Consider the following 16,772-nt stretch of genomic DNA (forward strand, 5'->3'; position numbering starts at 1 on the left):
ATTAAGAAAACAATTGGCCCAATTCAGAGCAAAATAACTCCACTCAAATCCAGAACAGGGGAAGTTATCAAGAGCAAAAAAGAGCAACTGGAGAGATGGGTGGAACATTATTCTGGACTTGATGCCAAGGAAAACATCTCAGACAATGCACTAGACATTGTAGAACACCTACCTGTCATGGAGAAGCCGGACACACTGCCAACTGCTGAAGAACTGAGCAGAGCCACTGGAAAAGCACCAGGTTTGGAAGGCATCCCACCTGAGATAATCACATGAGCAAGGAGAGTTCTACTTAGCCACTTGCTGCTAACCTTCCTCTGATATTGCAGCACCTTTTATGTGTCCATAGCTTGCAGACCTTACTTCCACACCTGGAAATTCTTCTCTAGTTCTGGTGGTGAATCAGCTAGAAGAGCTCCCAGAAGCAGCCAGTCTTCGATTCTTCTGTTATTGCCTGGAGGATTATGATGAACAAGAGGCGGTGAGCTGGCAGAAACGTTAGCATGCCGTGCGAAATGCTTAGCAGTATTTCATCTGCTGCTATGTTCTGAGTTCAAATTCCGCCGAGGTCAACTTTGCCTTTCATCCTTTCGGGGTTGATAAATTAAGTACCAGTTACGCACTGGGGAAATGTAATCGACTTAATCCCTTTGTCTGTCTTTGTTTGTCCCCTCTATGTTTAGCCCCTTGTGGGCAATAAAGAAATAAGAGGGGGCTGAGGACTAATCCTTGATGAACCCCTACTTGTACTGTGTTAGTACTGGGAGGAAGGATTAGTCCCACAAGACATGAGAGATTGCAACATTGTCACACTAAACAGACTACAGAAAATCACTGAGAGGGTATATCCCAAATCTCAGTGTGGCTTCAGATCAGAATGCTCCACTATTGATATGATCTCTCTTTGACAGCTACAGGAGAAGTGCTGTGAGCAAAGGCAACCACTCTTTATCACCTTCATCGACCTCACAAAGGCTTCTGACCTAGTCAGTAGTGATGGCCTATTCAAAATTCTTGTTAAGATTGGCTGTGGCTGTCCTCCAAGACTCTTCACGACTGGCCAATCATATCATGTGGACATGAAAGGCATTGTTCAATTGGATTACTCTTTTTTGGAGGCATTCAACATACGTGGCAGTATGAAGCAGGGCTGTGTGCTTGTCCCCACCCTGTTTGGCAACTTCTTTGCAATCATAGTGAAACATGCATTTGGGACAGTGAAGCACCATGTTTCACTGTCTGTTCCTAACACCAACCAATTTGAGAGTGCAATGAGTGCCATTTACATGACACTGGTAATGGCCACGACTATGATTTCACGGGTGCCATTTACATGACGCTGGCAATGGTCATAACTAGAGTTTCACTTGGCTTGATAAGTTTTCTCAAATGCAGTATATCACCAAAGTTGCAGTCACTTATCATCACCTCTGTGAGGCTCAACATTCAAAGATCATGCTTCACTACCTTGTTCCTTGCCACCATGAGGTCCAACATTCACAGATCATTATGAAAATCAGGCCACAGTCATGATTACAATTTCACAGGTGCTATTTACATGACACTGGCAATGGCCATGACTGTGATTTCATTTGGCTTCATGAGTCTTCTCAAGCACAGCATATTGCCAAAGGTCTCTGTCACTAGTCATCACATCCCTGAGGCCCATAGATAATGGAAGCTATTAACTACTTCTAGGTATCCTCCTTGGTATTTGATAGAGTCTATTTTCTTTACATTTCTAGTGTTTATTGTACCTGTGCATCTGCCACACACAAAGACTATTTTCCCTGTTAACCTTCCTCTGATATTACTGCACCTCTTATGTGTCCATAGCTTGCATCAAGTACATCATGGGATTTCTACCTACACCTTTTCTACATATTGAGTAGAACCATCTACTTGAAGGGATTTGTGATTTGTCCACTTTCCTATTTACTAAGACTTCAATTTTTGCTCTAAGGCCCTTTGATTATAGACCTTGCTTCCACATCTGGAATTTCTTCTCTAGTTCTGGTGGTGAACCAGCTATAAGAACAAGGTCATTAGCATAGAAGAGCTCCCAGGAGCAGCCAGTCTTCAATTCCTCTGTTATTGCCGGGAGGATTATGAGGAATAAGATGGGGCTGAGGATTGATCCTTGATGAACCCCTACTTGTACTCTGAATTCATCGTTATATTTATTGCCGACCCTCACCTTACTGACAGCATCCCTGTACATGGCTTGTACAGCTCTCACCAACCACTCATCTATCTCTAGTTTCTGCATTGACCATCAGATAAGGGAGCAAGAGTCCTGTCAAACACTTTCTCTGTGTCAACAAAAGTTAAGTACAGCAGTTTACTTTTGGATAGATACTTCTGAAGCTGCCTTACCAAGAATATAGCATTGTCCTTCTCTCAGGCACAAAGTCAAACTGCATCTCATCTAGACTAACTTTCTTCCTAATTAGTTGGGCTATGACCCTCTCTGTAACTTTCATCACCCGATCCAACAATTTGATATCCCTGTAATTATTCTTGTCTAAGATGTCACCTTTACCTTTGTAGCAGTTGACTATGGTGTTACTACACCAGTCATTGGGTATGATTCCTTCATGTACAATCTGATTAACTATATGAGCGACTAGACCATAGACCACACTGCCAGGTATTTTAAGCATCTCAGCTTTCCCCGTCTTCATATTCAACATGGCTTTGTCTACCATGCTTCTGTCTATTCAGATTGCTGGTCTCTCTGTTGGATTCATATTAGGCAGACTCTCCTTCTCCCGTGTTTTCTCTACATTTAGTGGCTTTCATAGTGGCACTTCCAAGCCTCTTTCTTTGCAGTGTCACTAACTGTGAGTGAGCCATCATCCATGCAAATACACTTCTCTCCAACAACATCACAATTTTTCCTGGCACACTGTCTTGCAAACCAAAACATTTCAAGCTGTTGGTCCTCATGCTGCAGAACATTGGCAAACTTTTTCCTTTCTGCTTCACCCCTGGCTAAGTATACCTGCTTCCTAGTTTCCCTTCTAGCTGCCTGATATAGCTTCTTACTATTGCTGCCCTTCCAGTCCTTCCAAGCCTGTTTCTTTGCTCTAATGGCTCTGTCAATACATATGTGTGTGTGTGGGGGGGGGGGGTGCATGTGTGTGTGTAGTTATGTCATATTCTGTTAAGAATATAGCAGAGTACAGTGTCCACCTTCAGATTTCACCCTGTGCTATCCTGTAGTAGTATTATGCATACTTCCAGATTTACATTTAGGCTTCTGTAGTGTGTGAATAGAGTCAATGAGTCCCAAAAATATATGAAATGAAAAATGTGTAAAAATACTGACACACAGAAAAAGCACAGAAAAATACTAATACACAGAAGCACAGAAAAATATGTAATATACTAACACAGAAAAATTAAAGCAAAACACCTGGGTGGAAAGAATCTCATGGTATGAAGAATTAAGTGTGAAAAACAAACATAGATAACAGTGGCACAGACAACAGTGAACCACAACACAGCATGTGGTTGTCATGGTAATGAGCTGCTAATGCCGCACTGTCTGTTGATTGGCTAAAATTACCCAAATTTCCCAACTTTAATTCCAAATAACATCAGATTCTTTAATATATGAGATAAAATAACTGGTTGATCGTAATCAAAATTCAGAGTTGCATCAATACACCAAAACTAAAAGCAATCTGAGTAAAATTAGCGGGGAGCTTATTTTGTGAATGAGAAAGACTAGATCCCAAATTCCAATATAATGTGAATCTATAAACTTTCTTCTGTCCAGTAATACTTATAGTAATATAAAGTAATAGAGCTTAAAATAGCCAGAAAATAATTTGGATAAATAACAAACATGGCACAATACAGTACGACAACACTGAACGACTTCGGTGCTCAGGTACTTGAAATATCTTGTTGTCTTGAGGTAGCATATCAATCAAGAGAAGGCATGAATGAACGAAACGGATCCTGATGTGAATTATAGAGCAGAAGCACTTGTTTTAAATGAAGGTACTGTAATGACATGAAGTTATAAATCTCCTTACCTGTGAGATATATACACTGAACTGCAAAAGAAATGCGAGAGTGTGTGACTGTAAAATATGTTTTAATTACATTATGTCAGAGAAAAATTTTGATAAATCTGATAAAGTCAATTTCTTGGATGCATTTTGACCACAGTCCATGGGTCATTGTCATGTGTTCTGGAAGTGGGCAAATCCAGCACATCGAGATAGTAGGGTGTGACATGTTCAGTACTGTGTATGCTCTCCCTAAGTGTTCAAAATGGCCATACACTGTTGGTACATGGAGTGCATGAGGCAGTTAACAAAAGCCATTGGCACCTGTTCCCACACCCTGAGAAAAGCTGCTTCCAGTTCCACATGAGTTGTCGGCCTTGCGATTGCCACCTCATTCAGCTGTCTCTGGATTTCATCCCACAGGTGTTCAATTAGGTTCAAATCTAGGCTGAGAGCCGGCCACGGCATGGTTCTGATGTGCTGATGCAGGAAGTCCGTGGTGTCCCTGGCTGTGTAGGAGGGAGCATTGCCCTGCTGGAACACATGGCATGATGTGAGGTCTTAGGATCTGGTCAACATAGTGATGGGCTGATGTCATTCCCTCTGCCAGCAACATTTTGGAACACATGGGGTCCAATTCTCTGATTCAGGCTTATAGCACCCCAAACCATGATGCTTTGGCCACCCACACATCTCTCTCCATGACTAATGCATCTCTATAGAATTAACCCATCCTATGCCACACCTTCACTCTACCATCCAAGGTAGAAATACAGTACCATCTCTTGTCAGAGAAGACTATTGACCTCCATTGTTGATGCCACCAATGTCACAGGCCCTCGAACAGGATGACGGCAATGCAGGTTGTTGGCGGCCAGTCGATGTCGTACCGTGTTGTCGCTGTCTTGTGTTAATGGTCTCGCGAGCTGTCATGCTGGCCAGTCTGAAGTGATCATGGAGGTGTTGCAGGTGGATGAAGCGGTCCTACCTGGGCATTGTCATCCACCTGGGCATTCTGCTGTTGGTGTTATATCACTGCTGCAGGTGATAGATGGTGCTGACATGGACATTGTAAGCTTTTGCAACAACCAGGGCACGCTGCCCTGCTTGCAATCATCCAATAGCTTGTTCTCTCTGTGTTGCTGACAATCAGGCCATATCTTTTGTGTCCAAATTGTGAATGTCAGGAACACTTTTCAAGTTAATTTTCATACTGATAACCTCCACAAGATAAACGTACATTTTGGTTTTCATGACAGTTGTTTGCGACTGCCACCCATGGCATTCAACACAGTTGCGTTTTGAGTCTTTTTCAGGGAAGTTGAAAGGTTACTTACAATTTGGGTCTCAGCCATAAACCAGTATGTCTTGAATATTTACACTTACATCCCTGGAATAAATTTTCAGAATTTACCATATGAAAATGACATTTGAAAAAAATCACGTTTCTTTTGCAGTTCAGTGTATAATATAATATAATATTACATAAATATATAATACATATACTAGCTGGACTCATGAAAAATTCACGGAAAGTATATAAAATGTAAGCATCTGTAAATTGTGTGCTGGTGCCTTGAAAAATGCTTCTATATTGTGACACTTACAGAATACATGTAAAACCAATAACTATATAATCCAACCAAAATATCTCAGTTATGCAAGCGTAAACAGAATTACTATTTAGCCTTAAAATACATCGTACATATTCAAAAAGCCATCTTGGTTTAGTGGTGCGGAACGTTCTTCTGGTATTCTTTTATTCTTGTACTTATTTCAGCCATTTGACAGTGGCCATGCTGAAGCATCACCTTTTAGTCAAAGAAATCGACCCCTGGACTTATTCCCTTAAGCCTGGTGCTTATTCTATCAGTCTCGTCTGCCAAACAGCTAAATTATGGAGATGCAAACACTAACACTGGTTGTCAAACAATGGTAGTGGGGGGACAAACACTGACGCAAACACACACACATAAAAATATAATATATCATATATATATATGACGACCTTCTTTCAGTTTCCATCTACCAAATTCACTTTGGTCAACCTGTGGCTATAGTAGAAGACACTCTTTAAAGTATAGAGTTGAATTTCGTGTAACCACCTGTTGACAACTTTTCTCCCCCACCCATTTTGTAGGGGGTGTTACCCATTTTCTGGGCTCTTTTCACAGCTATACTCCATTTGAAATTTGCATTAGGTTTTGCATGAAGAAAAAAAGGAAGGGTGGGGAGTTTGTTTGTAGTTTGTAAAGAAAATGTTAAAAATGCCTGAAAAAAACGGGGTCCCCCCTCCCCAAACTAAAAGACATGAAGAACTATGAAAGAAAGTGAAAAAGTACTGGGGTTAGGGGAAAGAAGAGAGAACTAACAGTTGATCATTCTAGAATTCCCAGAATTAAAATGTAAACACCTGAAAAACTTTCGCTCTATTCATTGCTAAAAGTCTTTTCCTCTTCTTTATTGTTAGAATTAAAGAACCTAGAAAAAAATCAATCGTATTTCAGTCTAATTGTCATTGTAAATGACTGAGGCTTTTTTCCTTTCCCTGTCTCTATCGTTTAACTCCTTTTCTCTACAGTTAAGAGAGTGAAGGTGCATGGCTCAGTGGTTAGGGGTATTCAGCCCACGATCATAAAGTCATGAGTATGATTCCCTGCGGTGAGCTGTTTTTGAGCAAGGTATTCTACTTCACCTTGCTGGAGTCCACTAAGCTGGCAAAAATGAGTTGTAGTTATAATTCAAAGGTGTCAGCCTTATCATATTCTGTGTGAGGCTGAATCTCCCTGAGAACTACCTTATGGTATGCATGTCTGTGAAGTGCTCAGCCACTTGCACGTTAATTTTATGAGAAGATTGTTTGTTGATCAGATAAACAGGAACCTCATCGTCATAACTGATGGAGTGCCATTTTTAAAAAAGAGTGAAAGAAAATGAAATGTTCCATATCGTAAGGCAAAAATGTCATGTGTTTAGTATAAGCAGTGAAAGCTAAGATGAAATAATTGCTATTCCGTTGTGTATTCACCCTTGATTCATGCTCAGTTTGATAACAACAGTGTGCGAATCGGTAGAGGAAAGAAAAGAACAGGTGATTGGCCTCCAGATCTGTGAGATCCATAAATGCCACTGTTAGGACCAGATTAACACCCATAGTGACCTTAACGACTAAAAAGATTTTCCTGCCCCTATATAGGATCTTTTTTTGTTTCCTCCCAACCACTTGAAGGTTTATCTTGCTCCAGTCCACTCAGCTGGCCAAAATGAGTTGTAGCTGTAATTGAAAGGGGCCAGCCTTGTCACGTTCTGTGTGAGGCTGAATCTCCATGAAAACTATGTTAATGATATGCATGTCTGTGGAGTACTCAGCCACTTGCAAGTTAATTTTATCCTTGTGTGGTAATGAAAAAAGTGATATCCAATATTTGCTGTGTCTATGTATCTTTGAATCAACTCTTCTTTGGATCTATGTATCTACTGTCTCTCTCACTTCGTTTCTTTCTCTTTCACTTCCTCTGTCTCTCCTCTCTTCTGTTTTTAATTTAACAATGTGTGTATGTATCTATGTATCTACTTTTCTTGCGATGTGATAAACATTTAAAAACACAAAACGAATGCTGGCACCAATCTCTGTCTCTTTCACTCTCCCTCTCTCTTACTTCCTCTCTGAAACATTCAAAAACACAAAATGAACGCCATCACCAATCACTGTCTCTTTCACTTTCTTTCTTGTTCTGTACTTTACCAGATGTAATAACTTGTCCTGAACTTTTCCAAGTGTAGTAATTTGTCCTGTACTTTTCCAGGTTTATAATCTTAAGAATATTATTTCTCTTGCTCACATTTTTCCATGTAATATATATACATATAACAAATGGATGTCTTATAAAACTATTGCTTACACTTATCGAGTACTACCTCTAAGCTTACAGCACCTATTTTTATATATATATATATATATATATATATATGACGCATGCGTACGAACAGCCATGCTACATGGCAGTGCTACATGGCAGTGAAACATACAATAACAGCCATACCAACAACCCAACATATCCTCATCATCAGCTGCCCCACGAATATCACTATGCTTTCAACATCAGGGCAGTACCATTCAATCCAGTGGTGTCAACAGCACTAAAACAAGTGTTGTTTGGGAACAAACATACCTTAGACTTCACCACATTCATTCAATCTTAATTCTATGAAGGATTAAACACTAACATCATTAATTACAACGAAGAAACACATTTACCCTATGTACAAAAACAGTATCTGTAAATAAATTCAATAAGTAAACTTATAACTAACTCCTAAATAGTAACTTAGTCCTTTAAGTCCATGCAGATAATATTCCCATCAGTCTTCCATAGTTATTAATATATATCATCATCATCATCATCATTGTTTAACGTCCGCTTTCCATGCTAGCATGGGTTGGACGATTTGACTGAGGACTGGTGAAACACCAGGCTCCAATCTAATTTGGCAGAGTTTCTACAGCTGGATGCCCTTCCTAACGCCAACCACTCAGAGAGTGTAGTGGGTGCTTTTACGTGTCACCCGCACGAAAATGGCCACGCTCGAAATGGTGTCTTTTATGTGCCACCTGCACAAGCCAGTCCAGGGGCACTGGCAACGATCTCGCTCGAAAATCCTACGGGAGCCAGTCAGGCGGTACTGGCAACGGCCATGCTCAAAATGGTGCATCTCATGTGCCACCCGCACAAGAACCAGTCCAGGGGCACTGGCAACGATCTTACTTGGCTTGCCGGGTCTTCTCACGCACAGCACATTTCCAAAGGTCTCGGTCAGTAGTTATCGCCTCGGTGAGGCCCAATGTACGAAGGTCTTGCCTCACCACCTCAGCCCAGGTCTTCCTGGGCCTACCTCTTCCACGGGTTCCCTCAACTGTTAGGGTGTGGCACTTTTTCACGCAGCTATCCTCATCCATTCTCACCACATGTCCATACCAACGCAATCATCTCTCTTGCACACCACAACTGATGCTTCCAATGTTCAGCTTTTCTCTCAAGATACTTACACTCTGACGGGTATTCACATTGACATTACACATCCAACGGAGCATACTGGCTTCATTCCTTGCGAGCTTATGTATGTCCTCAGCAGTTACAGCCCATGTTTCACTGCCATGTAGCATGGCTGTTCGTATGCATGCGTCATATATATATATATATATATATATATATACATATGTTGTTGTACTTGGGGATGGTCATATTGCCAGTTTAGCCAATAAAAACACATCCCCAAGTACAACAACATCTGTTTCAACACACGATTTCACATAAAAAAATCTTGCAAAACAAATATATATACATACATATATATAAATAGGTGCTGTAAGCTTAGAGGTAGTACTCGATAAGTGTAAGCACCTGTATATGCCAGATAGTGGCAGAGATGAAAGAATATATCAAATGTAAATTGAAAACAGAACACAAACAATATTGCGGTACACGTATTTCAAACTTTATACACAATCTGTCATTACATCAGTATATATTGTTGATATAAAGGATGGTTTAAAGCTATCTTCAGCCGCAAACATTGCTAGTCCCAAGATTACATCACAAAGGAAGAAGAAAAAGAAAAAAGTCCATTTAGTATTATCCATTAAATAGGTTTATCCTTTAAAAAGTTATATTTGCATATAACTTTAAAGGATAAACCTATTATAATGGATAATACTAAGTGGACATTTCCTTTTCTTCTCCTTTGTGATGTAATCTTGGGACTAGCAATGTTTGCGGCTGAAGATAGCTTTAAACCATCCTTTATATCAACAATATATACTGATGTAATGACAGATTGTGTATAAAGCTTGAAACACATGTACCTTTGTATTCGGTTTTCAATTTACGTTTGATATATATATATATATATATATATATATATATATATATATATATATATATATATATATGTGCATACATATTATATATATATATACAAGATATATATTATATATATATATATATATATATATATATATATATATATATATATGTATATATATATATAAGATATATATTTAAACATGCATATATCATGATGATGATGATGATCATCATCATCATTTAACGTCCACCTTCTATGCTAGCATGGGTTGATCGATTTGACTGAGGACTGGCGAACCAGATGGCTGCACCAGGCTCCAATCTGATCTGGCAGAGTTTCTACAGCTGGATGCCCTTCCTAATGCCAACCACTCTGAGAGTGTAGTGGGTGCTTTTACGTACCACCAGCATGAGGGCCAGTCAGGCGGTACTGGCAACGGCCACGCTCAGAATGGTGTTTTTTCACGTGCCAGTAAGGCGACGCTGGTAACAATCATGCTCATCATCATCATCATCATCGTTTAACGTCCGCTTTCCATGCTAGCATGGGTTGGACGATTTGACTGAGGACTGGTGAAACCGGATGGCAACACCAGGCTCCAGTCTGATTTGGCAGAGTTTCTACAGCTGGATGCCCTTCCTAACGCCAACCACTCAGAGAGTGTAGTGGGTGCTTTTACGTGTCACCCGCACGAAAACGGCCACGCTCGAAATGGTGTCTTTTATGTGCCACCCGCACAAGCCAGTCCAGGGGCACTGGCAACGATCTCGCTCAAAAATCCTACAGGAGCCAGTCAGGCGGTACTGGCAACGGCCACGCTCAAAATGGTGCATCTCATGTGCCACCCGCACAAGAACCAGTCCAGGGGCACTGGCAACGATCTTACTTGGCTTGCCGGGTCTTCTCACGCACAGCCCATTTCCAAAGGTCTCGGTCCGTAGTCATCGCCTCGGTGAGGCCCAATGTACGAAGGTCTTGCCTCACCACCTCAGCCCAGGTCTTCCTGGGCCTACCTCTTCCACGGGTTCCCTCAACTGTTAGGGTGTGGCACTTTTTCACGCAGCTATCGTCCTCCATTCTCACCACATGTCCATACCAGCGCAATCGTCTCTCTTGCACGCCACAACTGATGCTTCTAATGTTCAGCTTTTCTCTCAAGATACTTACACTCTGACGGGTATTCACATTGACATTACACATCCAACGGAGCATACTGGCTTCATTCCTTGCGAGCTTACGTATGTCCTCAGCAGTTACAGCCCATGTTTCACTGCCATGTAGCATGGTTGTTCGTACGCATGCGTCATACAGTCTGCCTTTTACTCTGAGTGAGAGTCCCTTTGTCGCCAGCAGGGGTAAGAGCTCTCTAAACTTTGCCCAGGCTATTCTTATTCTAGCAGCTACATTTTCAGCGCACCCACCCCCACTACTAACTTGGTCGCCCAGATAGCGGAAGCTATCGACTACCTCTAGTTTTTCACCCTGGAATGAGATAGAAGTTGTTTCCTGTTTGTTTGCAGTCTTTATTGCACCTGAACATCTGCCACAAACAAAAACTAACTTGCTAGTTAACCTGCCTTTGATGTTGCTGCACCTCTTATGTGTCCATAGCTTGCACCGGGTACATCTTATAGAGTTACTACCTACTCCTTTTCTACATACTGAGCAGGGCCATCTACCTGAAGGGGTTTGTGTTTTATCTACCTTCCTACTTATTAGGATTTTGGTTTTAGCTAGGTTGACTCTAAGGCCCTTCAATTCTAGACCTTGCTTCCACACCTGAAACTTCTCCTCTAGTTCTGATAGTGACTCCGCAATTAGGGCAAGGTCATCAGCATAGAGGAGCTCCCAGGGGCAACCTGTCTTGAACTCCTCTGTGATTGCCTGGAGGACTATGGTAAATAATAGGGGGCTGAGGACGGAACCTTGGTGGACCCCTACCTCTACCCGGAATTCATTGCTGTACTCATTTCCAACCCTCACCTTACTGGCCGCATCTCTGTACATGGCTCGCACAGCTCTCAAATGGTGCTATTTACATGCCACTGGCGCGGAAGTCAGACAGCTGCTCTGGCAATGATCACGCTCGGACGGTGCTCTTAGTGCTCCATTGGCACGGGTGCCAGTCATCGAATTTGGTTCAATCACGATTTCGATTTCACTTGCCCCAACAGGTCTTCACAAGCCGAGTTTAGTGTCCAATGAAGGATAGGTTGGCATGGGTGCCAGTTGTCGAATTTGGTTCGATTTCGATTTCATTTGCCTCAACAGGTCTTTGCAAGCAGAGTTTAGTGTCCAATGAAAGAAAAGTATGCATAAGTGGGCTGGCTATACCTCTGGCAGAGGCCTTGGATTATGGTCTCACTTGGCTTGCTGGGTCTTCTTACGCACTGCATATTTCCAAAGGACTCGATCACAAGTCATTGCCTCGGTGAGGCCTAATGTTCGAAGGTCGTGCTTCACCACTTCATCCCAGGTCTTCTTTGGTCTACGTCTTCCACAGTTTCCCTCAACCGCTAGACGAAAGTTTAGTGACTGAATCTTCCAAGCATTAACATGTACCTCCTTATGGCAATGTAAACTTTCATCTAATCAAGATACCCTTGGCCTGAAGAGTAGCCTGCAGTATACACCTTGCTTAGATATTTACCACTTCTAAGGTTCCACTTGCTATGAAACACATGCAGTCCAGATCTTATGCATTCCATTCTGTAACTCTTGTATTCTTATTTGCACACCTGGAAACCCTGGTCACCTACTGTGAAATATAAAAAGAACTTTTTCAGTTTATCGTACTCCGATACAAAAAAAATCTACAACCTTCTGCTTCAATAAACCAATATTGTTCCTGAAAATTGTTTTTTATATTTACTACAGATTGCTTGAAGCTAACTTTCTTCCTACACCTTGATCCCTGGATCTTACATATATATTTATAAATATATATTACGAAGATGTACTTGTATAGCAAGTGGCCTGATCTGAGATTGTGTGCTGGAACGAAAACAATTGCAGCATGGAAGGTGTTTATAAACCATTGAAGAAACACACAAAAACCATTAGATTCACTTCAACATTTAAATTTAATTTGCCAAAATATTTTTGTCGCTTTGACACGACCTGTTCACTGACAAAATTCCGTGCTGCATCTGTTTATCTAGAGAAGGGCTACAGGGTTATCTTTACAAAACAAACAGCTTTGCAACAAGCCTTTTCTCCAAAAGAAACTACTCTTGAGGCAACAATAAATCTATGGGAGGAGTTACATTAGTTTTATCAGGAGACTTCAGACAGACATTACCAGTCATTCTGAGATGAACAAGATCTGATGAAATAAAAGCATGCATTAAAGTCTATAGAATAAAATACAGAAATTCTCCTCCAATACAAATGTGCGAGCTTTATTACATGAGGACCAATAAGGAAATGGCTCCTCCAATAAGGAAATGGGAAAGAACCATTTGATGGGAATGGTCATATCAATTTAGCTCATATTGCTATCATGGTGAATTCCCCAGCTGAATTGAAGAACAGGGTGTTTCCAGACTTAAGTAATAATTATAATTCACATAAATGATTGTGTGAATGAGCAATTCTTGCTCCAAAAAATGAGACAGTAGCTAGGATTAATCATGAATTAATGAATAAGATTCCAACAGTCATTAAGGAGTACAAGTCAGTTGATTCAGTGCTAGATGAAAATCAAGCTGTCCATTATCCAACAGAGTTCCTTAATTCTCTTGAGCCACATGGAACTGCTCCACATGAACTTTTCCTGAAGGTAGGAGTCCTAATAATACTTCTAAGAAATTTAGATCCTCCTAAATTATGCAATGGGACAAAGTTGATAGAAGCTACCATCATCACTGGATGTACCTCTGGGGAAGAGGTTTTCAATCCAAGAATTCCAACCAAACCAACAGACATGCCATTTGAGTTCAAACAAATACAATTCCCAGTGCAACTTTGCTTCGCAATGTCTATTAATAAAACTCAAGGTCAGACATTGAAATCTACTGGCTTACACTTGATTGAGCCTTGTTTTTCTCATGGTCAACTTTATGTTGGTTGCTCCAGGATTGGTAGTTTGCTCCAAACCAGAAAACAAAGAATGTTGTTTACCCAGAAGCTCTTATGTATTTTCCTTCAACACATGTGATAGAATTTATCTCTCTTCATAAAAGTGGTAAATTTTGTATTTTTGTTTATAATTATTATTATTATTTTTTTGTATTATGAATTACAAGCACCACCAAATGTGGCTAAAACACTAAAACACGAAGTGCAAATATGGGAGAGAAAGCAATTTCAAAGCCATCATTGCCCACAGAAGAGGATGGACAGTTATGGGCTGGACAAGCATTCAGATGTACAGATTCGTTATGTTGTATGAGGCTTTTCTCCCCATCCTCTTCCTGCAAGGTTAAAAAAAGGAAATCTAGTTATTTTTTTTAATTAAAAGTTGATTGAAAATCTATTTCTTTAAGAGTACTATTTTAAAATAAGGTACCTTAGAGATTTCTAAGTACAGGTTATGCTACATAAAGTCAGGTTTGATGATTCTAAATAAATATTGCAAAGCACAAAGTAAAAGATAGCAACTAACAAGCAGTTTAATTAGCCAGCAAATATTTTCTTTAAGTTAATTAGCTAGACAATGTGCTCATTGTTTTCTGTTAAAAGCAAATGTTTATTAATGTTAATAATATTGATTTTCCAATTAAAGAATAAATTGTATCCCAAGTGAAGAATAAATTTAATTTATAATAACAAATTTCTATACATATTTTGTCTTTTTCTTGCAATATATAAGGAACAATTTCATTCCTGAGCAACGCTGGGTGCCTCTGCTAGTACACACACACACACACACACACACAATGCATAACATATATATATATATATATATAATAAAGATGAAAGTGTGTGTGTGTGTGTGTGTGTGTGTGTGTGTGTGTGTGTGTGTGTGTGTATGTGTGTGTGTGTGTGTGTGAATGTCTGTCTGTCCAAAAAAGGCTACAGCATCTATATAAAAACTAAAAGCTAATTCATGTGTAAAGTTTTATGCTGAACACAATGGAAACGGTCCTGAGCCTCTACATGCCCTCCTAACAGGCCTACCTACCCTTTTCTAACATCTTGGACATAGCGCCAGGGCCGGATTTAAACCATGGAGGGCCTGGGGCACTTCAAGTTCAGTGGGCCCTTTATACACAAGAATTAAAGTCTTAGAAAATTACTAAATCTAAATCTTAAAACCCATCTATTTCAAATTTGGTGAGTTAGAAGAGAGTTTAAATAACTGATTGAAAATTTCACTTCATAGATATACTATTGCAAAATTTAAATTGCGTTTATCACACTTCCATTTGCGGTGTTTGGTGAAAAGTACAATGAAGGAGGGAAGGGTGGGGTAAGATTTTTTAAACTTTTAATGTGAGTTACATGTTTCAGAATGTAGAATAAGATAAAATGACAGAAAATTACAAAAAAGAAAAAAAAAAATTTTTGTGATTGTTGCTGTTCCAAAGACATGATGTGTGTGTGTGTGTGTGTGAGAGAGAGAGAGGGAGAGAGAGAGAGGGAGAGAGAGAGAGAGAGAGAGAGGGAGGGCGAGAGAGAGAGAGAGAGAGAGAGAGAGAGAGAGAGAGAGAGAGGAGGTGGAGATATCAACATTTAAAATCAAGGATCTTAAAAATTATTTTTTTAAAACACCTTCCCTTCGTTGTTTTGCAATGTGTGGGAAAAGAAAATGGGGGACACCCCAGCAAAAACAAGAAAATTCAAACAGCTATTTCCAAAAGTCTGCTTTTCCAGTTTCCAGGAAGAGTAGGTGGGGCATAATGAGTAATATTTACTGCATGTTTGACTTTGAAGAAAATATATTTTTTACAAATGTCCACTACCTTTGGCACAACTATATCAGCGAAGTAAAGACTTTCTCTAAATGTAGTAAAATCTATAACATATTCAGAATACTATTTCAGAAAATTGTCACTGTTCTCTTTGAGCATATAAAAGACAAATTTAGGCAGGGCAAAATGGGTAAGACTAGACAAGGTAAATATTCTCTTCCATTTCTCCAGAATTAAATTAGTAAAAAGAGTCATACGCATAAACATCCATCCTTAGACATCAGAAAGATCAGAAACGTAACAAAATTTTTAAAATATTGGTCAAATGAAAGAGGATTATGGAAAAATAGCACATAATATGAAATTAATGAAATTCAACTAAATCTAAAAACTCAACATAAAATATTCTTTATAGCTTTTTCACCCAAAATTATCCAGATATTTTATTAGCTATTAGCAGGAGTGGCTGTGTGGTTAAGTAGCTTGCTTACCAACCACATAGTTCTGGGTTCATTCCCACTGCATGGCACCTTGGGCAAGTGTCTACTACTATAGCCTTGGGTCGACCAAAGCTTTGTGAGTGGATTTGGTAGACGGAAACTGAAAGAAGCCCGTCATGTATATATATACATATATATCATCATCATCATCGTTTAACGTCCGCTTGATGATGATGATGATGATATATATGTATATATATAATATATATATATATATGTGCATGTATGTGTGTGTGTGTTTGCGTGTGCCTGTATTTGTCCCACCACCGTCGCTTGACAAGCGATGCTGTTGTGTTTACGTCCCCGTAACTTAGCGGTTTGGCAAAAGAGACCAATAGAATAAGTACTAGGCTTACAAAGAATAAGTCCTGGGGTCGATTTGCTCGACTAAAGGCGGTACTCCAGCATGGCCACAGTCAAATGACTGAAACAATTAAAAGAGTAAAAGAGTATCTCAATTACAATCGGGTCAAATTTGAGGAAAAATTTCTTGAAAATCCTGTCACCTATGTTTCAAACTCTCAACTTCA

General features: G+C 39.9%; 1 protein-coding gene across 12 annotated transcripts in view; it reads right to left on the reverse strand.

Annotated features, from left to right (window-relative positions):
- Positions 1–16,772, reverse strand: part of LOC106874300 (uncharacterized) — a 377,625-nt gene that overhangs the window by 50,217 nt on the left and 310,636 nt on the right. The window contains exon 3 of one of the 12 annotated variants that reach the window (XR_016244602.1): positions 12,952–14,302. The exons of the other annotated variants lie outside the window; for them this stretch is intronic. The gene's annotated coding sequence lies outside the window, so the exon portion shown is untranslated. Of the gene's footprint in view, positions 1–12,951; positions 14,303–16,772 lie in introns of those variants that run through there. 12 annotated transcript variants of the gene reach the window in all.

The sequence above is a fragment of the Octopus bimaculoides genome, chromosome 16, assembly GCF_046866305.1.
Source record: "Octopus bimaculoides isolate indiv1 chromosome 16, ASM4686630v1, whole genome shotgun sequence".
NCBI lineage: Eukaryota > Metazoa > Mollusca > Cephalopoda > Octopoda > Octopodidae > Octopus > Octopus bimaculoides.